We start from the raw sequence: 19,513 nt of genomic DNA on the forward strand, positions 1-19,513 counted from the left end.
AAAAAAAAAACATTCTTTCAAACCACTATTTAGATTTGAGGGATAAGGAATCAGGAGGGATTTTGTTTGTTTGTTTTAAAAAGAAGCATACTATATATATATTTCCCAGTCCATCTCAAGAAATGAAGTCAACAACAGTATGTCCCCATCCTTCTACCCCGGTCCTGCCCTGTGACCACCCTCCATCCTGGGTTCCTTGGAGTCACACAAGCAACGTTTCTTTTTTTTGTTTTTAAGTTGGAATTCTCTTTCTTGATAAAAAGCAAGCATTAATATTGACTTGATTTAGAAAAAATGTGCGACCATAGTTTTGGTTTAATAATTACTAAAATAATAGTTTGGAAAAGAAAATACGGTAAATGTGTAGTTGTAGCAAAAAAATAGCATTTGATAATTTACTTTACTACAAAGCTAAATAATCAGTACAAAGAACACTTAAATATATAGACCTGAAATGTAAATTGGGAACAAAAATCATGGATCCAACTCTGTAAGATTCAGGTTCACAGCAAATTAGCCATACAAGAACAATAGAGGCTTAGTTATACAAGCTCACCTAGTACTGATTTACAAAGCACTTAAATTATGATATGACCCAGGCACTGAATTTCAGAAAGAATATGGAATCTGTATGTGCATGATGGTGTAGTGGTGAAACATTCGCCCGTGATCCGCAAGGTCCGCAGCACAAGACCACCAGCTACTCTGAGGGATACGGGGGAATTTCCACTTTCTTAAACAGTTAGTGTAGCTATAAGTTACCATTGATGCCATGGGAGTCAATTTGGTTTGGGGGTTTGTTAATTTGTTAATTTGAAAACTGGAGTTTTTACTTAAATGCAATTGAAAATAAACTTTAACTTTATGAGAATCAGCATTTGATGTTTTAAAATTTAGTCATTTTATAATTACCAAAATTATTGTTATATAATCGTGTTGCATATTCTAGATACCATGAAAATGAAATTCCTTGCATTATGGATGTTATTGGAAAGAACATAGATTCCAGAGCCTGATAGACTTTGATACGGATCTTAGAAAAACGTCTCATGTATGAGGGACACTGATTCTTTGCTTAACTTCTCTCGATCTATTTTCCTATGTATAAAAGCAAAAAATTATTAGTAACTCTACCAAGTTGACAATTGCATTTTTATTATGAATACATAACTAACTGTATATTCACATCATTATCCATTATTATCTCAGTTTGAGACTTTATAATAACAACAAACATTAATCCAAGGAGCTCTGGTAAAACAGTTTGTTGACCACTGGACGACAAGATTAGTGGTTCAAACCTACCAGAACTCTACGGTAGAAAACATAGAATTTTTGCTCCGGTGAGGATTTACAGCCTCAAAAATCTGAGAGATCAGTTACACTGTGCTGTGTTACATCAGTGTAGTTCAGAACTGGCCTATGTCTGTGGTGGTGGCAGTGGTGGTGGTGGTGGTGGCAGTGGTGGGGTAGTGGTGGTGGAGGTGGAGGTGGTGGTGGAGGTGGAGGTGGTGGTGGAGGTGGAGGTGGTGGTGGAGGTGGAGGTGGTGGTGGGGGTTGGTGTTGTGGTAGGGTGGTGCACCTTGCTATGCAGGTGTTTATTTTGGGCTATCACAAACCTTCTTGAATCCAAATGGAATGGGTCATCCATTCATTCATTGAAAAAGATTACTCTACTCTCTGTTACAGGCATATTATAGCATGCTGGGAATACAAAATGAATAATATATAATGTTTGTCACAACAGATAATAAGAACACATGATAAATTTTAAAAGCATGCAAAACTCGTGGGTCACAAGAAAACAATAGGATTACATTAAGCCATTGTGATGTAGGTAGAGAAGGGGACAGTGGAGGGAATGACTAATTAATAAGGTAACATTTGAGAATAATTTTTGAAGTATGTATTTGAATCTATCAGGAGGACAGAAAGGCAGACAGACTGATGACTTCCCTGTGCATTGGTATTACAAATGTGTCAGAAACACTAAGTCTTAGAAATAGGCAAACGTGATATCTGTGTGTTTTTATAGAAGAATGTCAGACTTTGATTTCAGAGCTATTTTGCAACTCAGAAGGGACAGAGTTTAACATGTAGATCTTTGTCTTGTGGAGATTGTTAGATAGTTCTGCTGCATGAATAGGAGGGACTCACGTTTATAATTCCGTTTGAGCAGCACAAGACCAATGACGCTCCCTGCCCTGAGAGAACTGGAGAACAAGAAGGTATGGCGTGCACAGCCACCTTCCAGGAAGAGCTGGGTGGGCACAAATTGATCTGGATTAGCTTTGAAAAGCAGAGGGAGTTGGTGTTAGCCATTATAATTGCTAAGGAGTGGGACTGAGGAAAAAAATCTTCCTTGGTCAGGAAATTTAAATATTGCACCTGCACTGAAAGAGAAGAGATGACTGGCCTTTTTAATCAGCCTGAGCTGATGGGAAGCCCAAGGGGAAAGGGAGGGGACATCTACGAAGACCTCAGCAGTCAGGCATCAAAATGGAGGTCAGATATTTTCTTATAGAGATAAAAAATGATTTCTCTTGGAATGAAACAACATACTCTAAACATTACACTTTATGGCCATGCTAAACATTAACCAGCTTTGTATATAACACAACAATATATTATAGCATAATATAGTATATTACACTTTAATGTAGAATATGTGTATGTCAGTTCCTTCTCATAACTGGGCTGATAAACATGAAATTATGGAAGATTGATACTCTGAAAATGACCTAATATGATTTGAGTTATTTAGCAACACCATTTCTGATTAAATTTCTACTATCTACAAGTAAAAAATGCTAATATATTATTACCAAGGTCAATTTTAATTGATCAAACCATATAATATAATTAACAGTCATTTTAATATAGTTTTACAAAACTTGCAAAATGTTCCTTTCCCCAAATCTTAAGGAAAAAATATAAAACTGTGAATGTAGACTCATCACTTATCAGCAAATTCAGAAGAGGGTACGTGATGACGGATATCATTGCTGATGTCAACTTGGTCTTGGTTGAAAGAACTGATACTAGAAAAGTGTTTACCTGACTTTTATTCATGATACAAAGGCATTTCAATGTGCCAATCAGTACAAATATAGAATAGGAAAAGCAATGCTTTATTGTACTCATGTAGGACCTGAACATTGATCAAGAGGTTGTTTTTCAAACCATAAATGGTTTAAAATCAGGAAAGGTGTTTGTCAGTGTTGTATTATTTTCACCATACTTATTTAATCTATATATTTAATTACCATACTTATTTAACCTGTATGGTAAACACATAATCCAAGAAACTGGACGATACGAAGAAGAATATGGCATCCGGATTGGAGAAAAGCTCATTTACGCTTGTAATATACGGATGCCGCAACTTTGCTTGCAGAAAGTGAAGCGATCTTGAAGCACTTACTAATGAAGGTCAAAGGCTACAGCCTTCAGAATGGATTACATCTGAGCATAAAGAAAACCAAAGTTCTCGCAAGCAGATCAACGGTCAGTGTCATAATACATTTTTAAAGTTGAATTTTTCACAGATTTAATTTTACTTATGTCCACAGTCGATCGTCATGGAAAAAATAGTCAAGAAATCAAATAACTTAATGCACTTGACAAATCTGTTGCATAAAAACTTCTTAGAATGTCAGAAATCCAGGATATGATTTCTAATATGATTTCAGGTCCAAAGTCTGACCCAAAGCATGATATTCTTAATCTTCTCAAATGCATATAAACTACAACGATTAAGGGAAAGAAAATGATCATTGATGCCTTTGAATTATGGCATTGGCAGTGAACGTGGTCTATCTGTCTGGGAAGAAGTATAGCTTAGAAGCAAGGCTGAAAAGACCGTGTCACAGAGCTTTGCATCTTTCAGCAGAAGAGCCCAACCTGCGAGGAGGATATTGTGTTTGGTAAATCAGAGTCACTGGAAAGAAGAGCCGCGTCAGGCGGAGTGACCCCACTGTGGTGACGGGAGCTCAAGCGCAGCCCTATTGTCGAGATGGCACAGGGCTGGACACTGCTCCCTTTGGTTAAATACAGGAATTCCTATTTCAGAACCACGGGGTAGGAACGCTTCTGTATGAATGGGATCTGATGAAAGAAATCTATATCACTTAATTTATTCTTTAAAATCAGCCAAATATTTATTTTGATTTCACATGTGAAATATATCATCTTACTTATTGATCATATGAATCATCAAATTTCAAGTAGTAATGTGTTCATGACGTAGGTGTTTTATGTAACAGAGATTCCTAAAGTGTACTAGGCACTAACCACATAGATATAGCATCATTATTTTATGAAGTATCTCAGATATCAAAAACTTGGTAGAGTCCTATATAAACTGTTTATCCAGAAAACGTCATTGTTAAAAATCAACTTATTAAAAAAAGCAAAGAAAAAAATCAACTTATTGAGGTAAATCGTAAGATTGATTATGAAAGAAGGAGAAAATGTAGATAGCATGGCCAATGTGAATAATAAAAATATTGAAAAAGTTTGATATTCTAGTTAATGGATATATTTTAGATAGGTGATAATGAGATAAATAAATCAGAATATGTATGAAATAAGGAAAAATGGTAAGATAGTAGATAAAATCAGGGAATTGAAAAAATGCTGTTAGAAAGTAAAATAAAATCATAACTTCTCATAACCTGTCCTGGAGGATATTTAAAATGGAACCTCATAACACGACGAGACTGGATGTCACTTCCCGTTGCAGTAGACAGTGGTCCTACCTTTGATGTTACCATTAAAAAAGGATAGAAATGAAAGCTTAAACGTTATCCCATTGTCTACCATTATTTTCCTTTCTTTTTCTGCAAATGGTAACATCAAACATGAGGTTTTGTGAGTTGAGCAATATGAAAGTATTTGAATTAAAGCAAATGCTTTTTATTTAATCTTGCAGAATTATTTTTTTTTTAAATAACCGCTTCATCAAATGAGGGCCTAAATGGTGAGCATCTGGTTTGCAGAAGGCTGTGGATGACAGGGGGAGCCCGCGATACCTTTGTGGGATCCACATAGGAAATGAGCTCCTGGGACCTCCCTCTCTCCCTCACAGTGGGCTAGGAGGAGAGCGGTGACTCCACAGACCACACCAGAGAGAGGAGTGTGGAAGATCAAAGGGATAAACCTGACCAGAACTGTTACAACTTTGTTAGCTGATCCCCCCTCTGAGGCACATTAGATCCGATCTGGTTTTCAGCATTTTCCTGCAATTTTGTTTATTTGTTTATATTTGGGTTTTTCTCAGATGTGTTATGTCATTGGGGTCACCCTCTGAAAAAATTATATAATATAATTTTTGTTATATGTATTTTCTTTTTTTCAGTATTTTGAAAGCCAGGATTGATAAAACTGTAGGGACAGCAAGTAGAATAAGGTTTCCTGGGGGTGCAGTGGTGGTGCTGGGCATGGGAGCGGGCGGGAAAGAGGAGCGGATGTCAAGGAGTTCAGGAAGGAAAAGAATAATTTGAAACGGATTTTGGTAGCAATTGTGACATCACAACGTGATTATCTGAAGTTATTATTTTTAATCAATACTGCTTGATGTGATTGAGCTATGGAATGATATGATAACATGGTTTTGAAAAAATAATCATCTCAGATAATTACATTGTGATGTCACTGTTGACTATTTGATAATTTAAAGATGAATGCATTATCAGGCAAGATGCAATTGTTTACTGTTTAGAGTGTTACAAGACCTGTTGGTTTTTGTTTATTTTTGTTTGTTTTTTGTAAAATGTGAGGGTAGAATTTGTGAAGGCTTCCGGTCTTTTCCATTTAAGAATATGATTTCAGTGTGTGCTGTGATTCATCAAGTGAAATGTCACTGAGCATTACTCAAATGATCTAATTGCAGAATATTATTAATATCTATCAGTTTATATTTCCTATTTATAAATTTATCAAGTATTGCAGCAAAATGAAAGTTTATTTAAACCAATAAATGGATTTTATAATGTATGAAATAAAATGTCAAATAAAAACTGCTTACAAAAACAAAATGAAATAAAAACATGGAGGAAATTGTCTATTCTTTACTTTTCACTGATTGCAAACAATAGGAAAAAAATGTTACTTTTACTTAAATGACAGCCTCACATGCACATAGAAATGAATCCCATATGTCATATACTTACATCTACACAGCAAGCCCAAGATGCTATTTCAAACACGAGCAGATTGTTCTTAGAGGAATTTCTTCAGAAAGCCTTTTTTCTAACAGCTCTCAGATGTACACCCACATTTCAGAGTTCAATAAGGGCAATTTAAATAGAAAGACACCGAGATCCAATGTGGAAAAATTTGCAAACAAACAAGCAAAAATTAAAAGATACTCTTCTCTTTAAAGTCATTTTGTTGAATACTTACTTGTGTTTCAAATAGTTTTGCAAAATATAGCATGCTTATTGAAGTATTTATTCATGAGAAATCGTTTGCCTACCAAATAAAATAAAATCGTTTTAGAATGATGTAATGGTTTGCATGTCCTTTCGACCATAGTATGGAAAGCTGGTGCTTAGTCAACCCTGAGAGTGACTTCTAAAATGTTCACGGTACTAACTACATAAATGTAGAATTCTTATTTTATGGCATATTCTAGATATAAAAAGTTGATGGGAAGGAATTTTGAAGATGTAATTAACAATTACAATCGTTTGGCTTTAAGTAAAAGAGACTGGCCTCCATAAGCTTTCTGTAAGGTGTGTAGACCACATCCTATCACTTGGAAGTCTTAAAAACTGAGGGGCCGCTGGGGCGGAAGAAATTTCCAAGAAAAGGAATTTTGATTGAATTATCCTTTCAAAGTTTCCAGCTGTTACCTGACTTTCAGAGCCTGATGTTGACAACATTTTATTTATCCTGTTTTTCTGGAGAGCCATGATTAGTCTAAGTGGACTCTCCTCAGTGAGATTTATTGGCTCTATTGATTTTCATAAAATACCTAAAATATTAAAATTAAGCAACTTTGTAAAATCATTCAAAATCAGGTCTGGTATTTTGGTAGCTCAGAGTTCTCAATTAGGAAATCACAAAGTGGCAGAAGGATTAAAGAATGCATAAAGGCACGAACAAGCAGCTATAACAGGGCACAATGGTAGAAGGGGGTGATGCTCTCTTTTCTTCAGATAGAAATAGATATACATCTAGACACATAAGTGTACTTTGAGGGGCTTCAATAAGTTCATGGAAAATGGAATTTTAAAATATTTTCATTTTTTCCTTTTAGTTTTGAAGTCCTTCTCATATACATGAAAGAAAAAGGACAGCACTCTGTTTGGACCATCGAACCCACTGCCCTTGAGTCGATCTGACTCAGTGGGACTTCAGGACAGACAGCGACTTGGTTCTGAGGAATTATCAGCCTGCAAGTCTTTTCAGCAGCAGACAAGCTCATCTTTCTCTCACTTCAGAAACTCTACATAGTTTTTGTTTCTTTCCTTCAACATTATTCGAAAGCTGAATGTTTAACAAGGTTTTACTAAATCTTCACAGAGTCTGCCGCCTGTAATAGTGCTCTAGCTGGTCACTTTATTCTTAATATTAAAATGTCAAGTCAAAACCTAGTGTTCATCTAGCCAGCCCTTTAATGAAAACCTAACACTAAAAAAATATGCTTCATGTGTTTTCAGTAATGATTAGTAAAGTAAGTCTTTATCAAAAGAGGGAGAAATCATAAATTCTGAAGAGATTAATTTAAAAGCCATAAAAGTTTCCCACTAGGAATAACGTCTTTAGGATATAAAATGAAATACAGAAACTGTTCAGGTGTTCACATATTTACTTTGAACTTCAATGCTTGCTATTAACTTTCTTCTTATAATAAGTGGAAAAGCCTAAGGAAAAATAAATGTTATAGGTTAACAGAATATATTAACTCATTTAATATGAACTGAAGGAAAAAGGAAAAATGGCACCAGTCCCACATTTGGGTGATATTATTTTACCTGTGGACACATTTCTGAAAGTAAAAACGTTCTTTAATCTTTATTTAATACTATGAAGGAAAAAAAAGTTCTGTATTCTATAGTCTTGCTTCTAAATGATTTTATTTTCTGCAATGTTTGCTTAATAATATATGGAGTGTATTTGACCTCAGCTTCCTAAAGGAACCACGGCTCTCCAGCTCACAGAAAAATATTACAGAGATTATATATCCTACAGATCTTTTATATCATTTTTACGTTTGATAGCAATGGAAAATGCATAGCATCCTTCAAATAAAGTTTTCTGAAGATGTTTTTATTGCTGTCACAAAATTATAAAGCTCAAAATGCTTAACATTATCACTATAATTATATAGGAACAACAATAAAATGTGTCAAATATATGAGGACAAAACTGAAGCACCCCCCTGGATTCCAACGAGTGCTGTCCCTATCGGACAGAGTGGACCTGACTGCAGAGATTTGATGGCTGTCAATCTTTATGGAAGGTCTCATCTCTCTCCCACTGAGCTATGGAGACGTGTAAACCGTGAGCGTTCCAGTTAGAAACTCAACATTTGAACCATTGTGCCACAGTAATTACTTAACCTAGAACATTTTGTTAATTTATAGTTTGGACATAGAGTTTATTTTTGGTATTTTATAACATGTGGAAATTTCAGCATATATTTTTGTGCCTGACAAAATAAAACGTAGATATGTTGTTTTCATTTCTGAGTGCTCCTGAACAAAAATACCACAAGCAGGTGGTTTTGAAGAACAGAACTTTAATTCCGTACTGAATAAAAGCCTGGAAGTCTGCATTCAGGATGTCTGCTCCAGGGGAAGGCTCTCGTTCCTAGCTGTTTGCGATACCCAGGAGCCCTGGGTCTTTCCACATTAGTGCTTCCTTTTTAACATCATCGCCTCCTCTTGCATGTCTTTGGTGAATTATAGCATAAGTCCTTATGATGGGGAAGCAAAGCCCTGCCGTTCTTTGTAAATGACTGCTCATCTGTTAGGTAACAGCATTTGGTGGACTGCTAGGCCTTAGTAGAAAATGAATCCTTAACCCAGGCTCTGCAGATGTCATAAAACCAATACATGTTATAGATTTTTAAAATTTTTCCACATTTTATTATTTTTTATTATTAAAGGACCATTTTATTGGGAATCTTACAGCTCTTATAACAACTATACATCAATTGAATCAAGCATATTTGTACATATGTTGCCATCATTCTATTATAGCTATTTACTTTCTATTGAGCCCTTGATATCAGTTCCCCTTTTCCCCTCCCTCCCCACCCCCACCCTCAGGACCCCTTGATAAAGTATAAATTATTATTATTTTCTTATGTTACACTGAATGCTGTCTCCCTTCCACCACGGTTTCTGTTGTTCGTCCCCCTCAAGGGGGTTTGTGTGTGGTTATACGTCCATCAGCACTATCGGTACCCCCCTTATCCCCACCTCTCCCCACCTGGCTCCTACCCTTCTGGTGTCGCCACTCCCATTTCTGTTCCTGGATTCCGTGTGTCCTGGGTGTAGGATAGAGGATTGTAAACGCTTTACTTACCAGAGCTAAAATCACAGGCCTCATTATTAGTGTTTAGGTTTTAATTCCATCTCACTTGTTTCTTTTTTGTTGTTTATTTAAACATTTTATTTTGTTGCTGCTATATCATTCTTTTAAAATATTAATTGGTAGTTAATACATATACCATAGTTCAGTCATGCCCAGCGGTATTGTACAATCGCTACCACAATCAGACTCTAAATATTCTTTACCTTCTTTCCTTGCCATTGTCTGCCGTTTACCGCCCCCTCCGCCCCACGCCAGTGATACCACCTCCCTTGGCAGCCTTATTCTACTTGCTGTCGCTATAGCTTCATCAATCCTGGGTTTCATTTACTAAAAATCAGAGAAACATGTAACACAGCTTAGGGAGGGTGAACCCCAAGAACATAACACCTCTGAGATCAACCCTAATATCAACAAACAGAAAAACAAAACAAAACGGAATTAGGGAATTTGTTGATAACCAGATCAGGTCCAGGGTGCATCCGAGGGCATCAACGGAAAGGCACTCGCTGTTCAGGTCAGGTCATCTCTTTGATCTCCTCTACTCAGCTCTCCAACGCATTGAGGAGCCACTTTCCGCTCAATTACAGAGAGACGGAGGTCACCGAAGGCTGACTTTCTATGTGGTTCTCACGAATGTATCTGGGGCTCCCACTGTCATCCATCACCTTCTGCACACCGGATTCTCACACTTTCGGTGCTGACATTAATCCCTCCTTCGACTTCAGATTATATGATTTACAATCCTTAATGTTGGTTGGTAACTCTCCAACTCATCACTGCCTACACACACAGTCAAACACAGGCGCACACACATGCTTTCTTTCTATATGACAGTGAGGATTTAGTTATTTGTATCAATGTAGTCGGAATCTTTATTATTTTTGCACCCCAAATTATGCCTCTTTTCTGTGACCTTTTCTGCAATCAGTATTACACACTGTCACCTATGAAATGCTTATTTCAGGCCATGATACATCATTTGCTTACTATTCTTTAAGGACTTCATAGAGTCTGGGGTATAAGAAAAACAAAGCTTAGATCAAGTTTTTCAAAGCTGTAAGTAATATGGACCCATATTCACATTGAAGCATTTTCTTATAACAAAATGTGGTTGAGTCAATTTCAAAGCATGGGGATGCCATGCAAAATTGTATACCATTTCAAAACTGTGACTTCTCTGAAAAAAAAGAGAATCAGGTCTATCTTTCAAGATGCCACTGGGTAAGTTTGAAAAGAGAACCTTTCAACTCATTAAGACAAAACAAAACAATAACAAGAAGCTGTATCATTTGTGCCACCCAAGTGCATATTTAAATATAATGACTAGTTAATAAATAAAATAATATATTTTCCAGATGAAATAGCCTTTGAAACTCAAACAAAATATTTTAATCATACCTATTGAAATATGGATACTTTATATTTTTATAATTTCCTAACTTATTGAGATATATGATGGATTTATATATATTTATATATATATTTAAAGCTGTTTTAATATTTATTTTTAACTTTTGTTTTCATGGTGTATCAATCTACACTCTACACATAAACTCCTGGCTGATAAGTGAGCTTAATGCTTACATTAGATTTGTATTTTGAGAAATTTTCTTTTCTATATTACCTTGTGCAATAAATGGACCTATGACACTTTTTAAATAACAAACATATATTATGTATCAAGTTATATAGCACCTACTATTTAAAGTGTGGGCCACAGGAAAATTTACATTTCATCACTTGAATAGTCTAAAAATAAATGACACTCATATTCTTTAAAGGCTTCTGAGCACGTCTTACTATTTCTTATCTTCTAAGACCCAGAAGAGTTTGTGTTCCCATTAGTGGGCGGACTTTTCTTGGAGTTCCCTCTGATACTGAATTATCCACTATTTATAGTTGAGAATAATTTATCTTAGTTCTTGACTTAATTTGGATGCTCAAAATTACACTAAAATTTCACATTGATTCCTGGAATCCTGTTTTTGTCTCTCTTTTTTAAATAAGAATGTCAGAATTGTATTTTTCCTATATACAACTGAAGCAACTAATGAAAAACTAAGTTCAGAGAATTAATTGACATGAATTATGCCACTTTGGTTAAGATATGAAAATTTCAGAGAGTTAGTTCTAATGTATTTGTTTTTTGTTTTCTTCTCACTGATATTACACTGTTTTGTAGTACATTTTAAGAAGATTCTATTAAAATATTTTTATAACTACAATTGAAATTAGTTTTAGAAAGTAAAACTTGCATATATAACATGTTGGAAAAGACTGTTCAAATACTAGTTACACTTTTAAGACAGAAGGAGAGGAAGAGTTAGGTTTTTATTAATTAAATTATAAAATCATTCAAAATTGTATTACATTAAACTCCTTGCATGTTATCTATTAAATAGGAATCTTAAAGCTGAATACATCAACAATATGTTGATTTTAGAATCTCAAAAACATATCTTCCAGCCTATTCTTGAGCCCCAGTGTGAGGAGATTAGTGCGCTTCCGCTTGTCCTTGACACTTTCAATAAGAAATATTTTAAAGAATGTAAGAACAACATAATGTATTAAAGAAAATATAACTGAATTTAAAGTAGCATGCACACCTACCAGGCCTGGCCTCTATAGAACTTACAGAAATAAGTAAGGCATGATAACGGTTCTCAAGAGTAGACTCCTAATGATCTCTAAAGAGAAGCTTAAAAAGCATTAAACAAACCCAGATTCTTTCCTTCGGCATTGATTAAAGCAGAAATAATGAACCAAAGGAAGATCAATGTAGATTGATTCTGCTTAACTTGAAACAGAAATCTTTAAAGCAGAAATAATAAACAAAGAAAAACTCTCTACTTTTAGTTGTGGACTTACTTTTAGTTAGAACAGAAATCTTTAAAGTACTTATATCCCTGAATGCAAAAATATTTAATCCCCAACTATAAATCATGACTCGTGTCCAGTGAATATGTTGCTTTGCTTTAAATCTTGCTGAAAACTAAAATTTTAGTTTTAGCTATATTTTGGGGGGAGTAGACTACAATGATGGGTGACACCGCATTTGTTGCCATTAAGTGGGCTCTATTTCCCATCGTCTCAAGAATGCAGGGCGGAGGAGACCTGACTTACAGGGCTTCCCAGGCTGGACACTTTCATGAAATCAGAGAGCCAATTCTTTCCCCCACTGGGTGGATTCAAACTCCCAACAATTCACTTTGTAGATATTTATTGAATCACTACACCCTTCATAGTAGGACCAATATATTAAAAATGCTAATATTTCAAATTAAAATATGCCATTCTGCTTATCCATCACTACAGGAGCCCTGGTGGCCAGTAGCCACGAGGCCAGCAGTGATCCTCCATGTCAGCAGTTGGAAACACCAGCCACTTGGCCAGAAGCAAGACTGGGCTGTGACTCCAGTAAGAAGTGGTAGTCTCAGAAACTCCCGGGGGCAGTTCTGTTCTGAAGCATAGGGTCGTTAGGAGTCGGCACGACTTGAGAGCAGTGAGAGAGAGAGAGTTCTACCATGGCATAGGGATCTAGCAGTCATGAAATCAAAGCTTACATTAGCAGACAAAGGGCTGAAAATTGTTATTGGAAAAGATTATGTAACAAACCTCAAAAATTAAAAAGTGCTTTATTTTAATTTTTTAAACTAGCTTCTGTATCTATGAATTCTGAATCTGTACAATCATTCAGTATTCAATAAAGAGTTTCCCATAACAATATAAATTAGATTTCTTCCTAATATATTGCGGTGAAGTGAAATTACTTGCTATGTATCTTTGATCCATAATCTTTGTAACTTCTACCAAATGACTATTTGGGAAAATGAAAATAAACTATAGCGGACTCTAAATCAGGGATTGGTGTCCCCTGGCGGCTCTTCTTTCTTGAAGGCAACACTTTCTCTATTTCTGTTTCTGAGATGTCTCACTCTTATACCCAAATGTCTGTAACCATCAAGAAAGCGGAGTGTCTGTGAGATCCCTTCCTAAAGGTGGCGACAGGGGACTATAATCCCGAGAAAGATCAGAGGAGCATCTCGAACTTGTCCTATCAAGTAGTGGGTTTCCAGGCCCACAGAACAAGCAAAATGGAGTGCCTTTGGTTAGCAGTCTGGCTTATAGAATACGGTACCTGTTGGGCCTTTATAATGGTTAAAGAAACACTGTGACCCTTGCTCATGCAGGGAAGAACCAGGAGCCTCATGCCTGAAAGGCAGAGAACCAGAGAGAGATGTACCTGCTGGCATGTCTTAGAAGAGTTGCTGTTGTGAATAAAGAACTTTACTTTCATATCCTCATGTGTGGTACCTTGATATTTCCCCTAATATCCCTACAAATGCGAGTACTGCCTGTGAGTTCCGTGAGGACAGTGCCATGCATTCTCTAACCTAGCAGAGAAATAGCATCTAGTGGGAGAAACGCCTGGTGTCAGAATAAGGTGAAAGAACTGGAGGCACATATAATTTCTGCCCCATAGGACTCATCCTTAGGCAGATGTGGATCTGTATTCTCCTTGCCCCTTATGTACCCAGAGAAGATTAGATAGCCCTGCCCACCCCCCCCATGCCATTTCCTCACCTATAGCACCAGAACATGTCATTCCTCTATGTTCTATACAGCACTGCTCAGTGTGTGATTCTCTGTCGATTTCATGTACCACTCAAGTCATTAAGAACTTGCCTTTGATGCTCTATTCGGCAGCACAGAAACTACAAATGGACTGAAACAGAGATTATCATGATTCCTATGCAAGAATGAATTGATTAAGCAGTCCATGAAAAAAAGAACCCCCAATTCTACCTTATAAATCCTGCTAGACCAGAGCATGTGCATTGGCACAGATAAGAGTACACAACACAGGGAATCCAGGACAGATAAGCCCGTCAGGGCCAATAGTGAGTGTAACAATATCAGGAGGAGAAGGGGAAGGTGGGGGATAAAGGGGAAACTAATCACAATGATTGGCAAATAACCCCCTCCCAGGGAGAAGAACAACAGAAATGTGGGTGAAGGAGACAATGGTTGGTGTAAGACATGAAAAAAATAGTAATTTATAAATTATCAAGGGCTCGTGAGGCAGAGAGGGGAGGGAAGGAGAGGGGTGGGGAATGAGCTGATACCATGGGCACAAGTAGAAGGAAAATGTTTTGAAAATGATGATGGCAACATATGTACAAATATGCTTGACACAAAGGATGTATGTATGGATTGTGATAAGAGGTAAGAGCCCCAACAAAATGATTTAAAAAAAAAAAGGAACTTGTGTTTGTCCTCTGCCTGTGTATCAATTAGAGCCCTGGTGGTATAGGGGTTACATGGTGGACTGCTTAATGTCAAAGTCAGCAGTTCAAAACCACCAGCTCCTCAGCTTGAGAAAGATGAGACTTTCTACTACCGTAGAGAATTACAGGTTTGGACGCCCATCGGGGCCATTCTATGCTGTCCTACTGGATTGCTATGTGTAGGCAAAGACTTCATGGCTGGGAGGTAGATTGGAGTTTGCAACAACACACTATATTATCTTTCTTATAACAATTTTCCTGCAAGGTGTAATGAAAATAAAAGTTAGTAGCATTGATCATACTACTGTATGTCAAAAATCCCAAGCACAATAATCATCATATTGCACACATCATGTATTTAAATTTTCACATAGAGTTACAACACAACATGCTAAGGTAAATGAGAGGCATGTTAACATATGTAGATTTTCCCTTTAAATAATTTGAAAAATGTCACGAACAATTGGATACCTAGCTACAGGTATATTTTACTATAAATTAAGTTATTGTTTTTCCAACCTATATTCAAACACTGAAATTATACTTTAGAGAATATATTTGTCAATATGTGTGTGCATCTATCTCAATCTATTTACTATTTTCATATTTCAAGTAACTATTCACTGGATTGCCCACTGTTTAATGTATCCCTTTGGAAAATCTTTCTCTGTGTATTTTTCCATAAAAAGGAGTTCATAAATGAAGGATCGGCTTATTATTCATGTGAAATACTTTAATCAATAGGAGAGAAATGGTAGCAGTTGTACTGATTCTCATGCTAATGAATCAGTTCTGTCATTTTTCAAAGTTTTAATTTTTTCTAACTTTCTCCTACTTATTATCGAACAGTTTTTCAATGTAAAGTCTTTAAGGAAGAAAACACAGCATGACCGAGCATCATTTCTGATCGAGGGCGAACTAAACCAAAAGATCAAGAGCCCCAGCAAAAAGGGACAGCAAGAGAAGATTCAAAGGGAGAGCGCTGGAACACGGGGTAAAAGATTAAAAACTGGATGGAATCGACTATTTGGATAAAAAAGCAAGCACAAAGAGACGTGCGGAACATGACAGCAGAGACGCTGAGGCAGCGCACCACCGAAAAGTACGTGAATAAAAGGTGGATACGTCCTATGCGGCAATCCTAAGAAAGAAGAACTAGAGAAGGCAAGAGAAGGGTCAAAGACAACCATGCAAAGTACACAAAACGTAAAAGTGATATTCAAGTTAATCTTGTTAAAACAAGATCTTCAAAAATAGGTGAATATGTCAGATCACCTATAAAGTTTTCGAAACGTGGTTATGGCTAATCTTTAAAAATGCAGTATGTACATAGAAGACAGAAAGCTAGGTTTTAATGTGAAATCACACCTGTATTCAAAGGATACATTTTAATTAAAACTAAATGGCTTATAATTTAAAATCTGTACTTTTGGAGCACACATAATGTTTACATATTGGCTATCACATCATATGCCATTGTAAAATTAAAAATGGAATGATCCTAAAAGGTTTTAAAAATATAATATTCCTACAAATAGTTTAAGAAATAAAATCTACTCTATACACATGCATACACCCATTTAGACGGATAATAAAATGTATTACTACAAAGGCCTAGAAATCTTTATTAAACAAAAGTGTAACATTGTGATGCTATTATTATTTTTTTGACAAGTCTTCCATTTAGGGTGTAGAGTTCTGAAGGATGGTTCTCATTTCTCTACCCATCCTGGAGATTCTCTACCCAGACTGGCAGGGCACCCTGGAGGGACTCTGATGGTGTCTTTGTAAATGTTTGTTTCTAGCGTGGGGAGCAAAAGTGTGTGGAAAGGGCAAGGTCCGGGCTGTTGTACCAAGAAAGGAAGGTTCTCAACAAAGTTCTTGCCAAGCCCGAAGAATAGACAAGTGAATTCTGGGAGTAAGAACATTTTTTCTCAGCACGATGTTCCTTGCCTTTTCTTACTTAGGGATGCGGTTTTCAATTTTCGTACGATTTCTTCACAATTAGCTCCAAAGTTAGTCCTTAAAGAAACTGTATCAAAATTATCTCTGTTGAATCCCAGAACAGAGACACCATAACCTTCTGAGCTGAACTCTCTGTCTTGAATTACATTGACCCAGTAGATCCTCTTGGGATCCATTACTAAACTGATTGGGGGGGCGGGGGGATGTAAGTGCTCTAAGGAGCCCTGGTGGCATACAAGGGTACATATGGAGCTGCTAACCTCAAGGTCAGCAATTCGAAAACACCAGCCTCTCTGAGGGAGAAAGAGGATGCTTTCTACTCCCACAAAAAGTTGGGTCGGTTTGAAGGAGATGATCCAGAGAAAGATTGGTCTTCTGCTCTCCAAGGAAACCCAAAAGGACAATTTCACTTGGTCCTACAGGGTCACGCTAATGCAAAAGTAACGCAAAGAAAGTGAAGATGTAAAGAGACTGAGAGAGGGCATTTCTGTGAGAACTTGGCTGCAACCCTCCTCAGATTGCAGAAATCGGTTTCAACATATTTTGTTGGGAATTAACCTGTGCATATATGAACTGTATTGGATAAATCTGCAGCACAAAAACTCTTGATAAAGTGTTGAAAAGTAAGACGGTTACTTTGAGGATTAAGGTGTGCCTGACCCAAGCCATGGTATTTTCAATAATACTCTCCTGATCACTGGGTAACTAATACAGAGAATCTCTTCCATCATGTGGCTTAGTTTCTACCTGAATAATTGCAGTTTTTAAAAAGTTACTGAATAATCTTCAGTTGCAAATTTCTATGATTCCTAATTAAAGCTCACTTGCTTAGAAATAACTACTCATATATATTTTTTATTATTAATCATTTTATTAGAGGGGTGTCATACAAATCTTATGACAATACATTATTCAGTTGTATTAAGCACACTTGTACATATGTTGCAATCACCATATCCAAAACATTGTACTCATATCTTTTTGAGAAAACCATCAGGGACCATTGTTTCTTGTCATTTTGTTCTTCAAAACCGATGTTCTTGTTGCTAGGTGTTATCAAATTGATTCTGTCCAAAAGTGACCCTTTCTAGTAACAACAGAATGAAACCCTGCGTGGTCCTGCGCCACCCTCACAATTGTGCCTATGCCGGAGTCCATTGGGGCAGCCACTGTGTCCACACATCTCCTGCAGGGCCTTTTGTCTTTTATGCTGCCCCTGCACTGTACCAGGGACGATGTCCTTCAGGGACTGGTCTCTCCTGACAACATGTCCAAAGTATGTAAGACAAAGACTCACCATCCTGGCCTCTAAGGAGCACTCTGCACATATTTTTTCAAGATAGGTTGGCCTGCCTTTTAGCGGTCCACAGTGCTTTCAATATTCTTTACAGCATCATAATCCAAATGTTTCAATTCTTCTTCAGTCTTTATTCAGTGCCCAAAATTCACACGTATATAAGGCAATTGAAAATAAAATGTTTTGGGCCAGGTGCATCTTAAGGACCAAAATATTTCAAGTGGGGAAACAGATACCCATTTCCACACATGGAAAAAAACAATCCATTTAAAATGTGGGTAAAAACATGAACAGAGAATTCACCAGAGTGGCACTAGGAAGCTAAAAACCCATGAAGAAATGCTCATTATTGCTATCAATCTAGGAGATAGAAATCAAAACAACAATGAGCTACCACCTCACACAGACAATAAAGGCCCAATTCAAAACAGTATAGAATAATGAATGTCAGAGAGGGTGTTAAGAGATTGGAACTGTTACACACTGTTGTGGGATTCTAAACATGTATAACCATCATGGAAAGTAATATAGCGCTTCCTAAAACAACTGGAAATAGAAATGCAATAATACCCAGCAATACCTCTGCTGGTCATACTCCCCAAAGAAATAAGAATTAGAACAGACACATGTTCTTCTATGTTCGTTGCAGCACAGTTCACAATAGCAAAAAGTTGAAAACAGCCTAAATGTCCATAAATAGAAGAATGGATAAAGAAACTGTGGAACAAGCACACAATAGAATACTACACATCCCTGAAAAACCATGAAACAACTCCTGACATGGATGGGCCTGGAAACCACCATACTGAGTGAAATCAGTTTTTCACAAAAGGCAAATGTTGTATGTATCCTTACTGTAAAGATAAACATGAAGACAAAGGTAGGCTTCTATTCTTAGGTCCTAGAGTTTTCTAATTTGGTCCTCCAAACAATGAGGATGTGTGGCTGCCGAGTTCCCATTAACTTACCTCCCTCTGGAGTCAGTTTCTGATATCGTGGGGAGAGGGAGATTACTCACTTCTTGCTCTATAGCAGTTCTACGTTCATCTCAAATGAACAGACATTCAGACAAGGGTAACTAGTGCAGTTTACTGCGAACTCAGATCAAGAGTGAGAAAGGCATTTACATTTCTGTTGATAGGTAAAGTAGGTGGGGCCTCTTCCCACTGGGAAAACTACATAGCATCACTTATATGATATATAAACCTCCAAGAGGGAATATTGTGTTCTTAATTGGATTCTTTTACCTAGTTTCTATGCAGCCCTTGGGTACTTTAGACTCTGCCCTTTTGAATGCACAACACTCCCCATAGGCCACACCAGTAAGACCTGATTTGGATGGGTACAGATAAGAGCTGGAAACACAGGATATCCAGGACCAAGAATGAGAGTAGCGATACCAGGAGGGTAAGGG

At 36.8% G+C, this 19,513-nt stretch overlaps 1 pseudogene; it reads left to right on the forward strand.

Moving 5' to 3' along the window:
- Positions 1–15,872, forward strand: part of LOC101649631 — a 51,656-nt pseudogene extending 35,784 nt beyond the window's left edge.
- Positions 15,873–19,513: the final 3,641 nt, after the last annotated feature.

Source organism: Echinops telfairi, unplaced genomic scaffold, assembly GCF_000313985.2.
Source record: "Echinops telfairi isolate 266 unplaced genomic scaffold, ASM31398v2 ScPeMD7_3533;HRSCAF=4204_0, whole genome shotgun sequence".
NCBI lineage: Eukaryota > Metazoa > Chordata > Mammalia > Afrosoricida > Tenrecidae > Echinops > Echinops telfairi.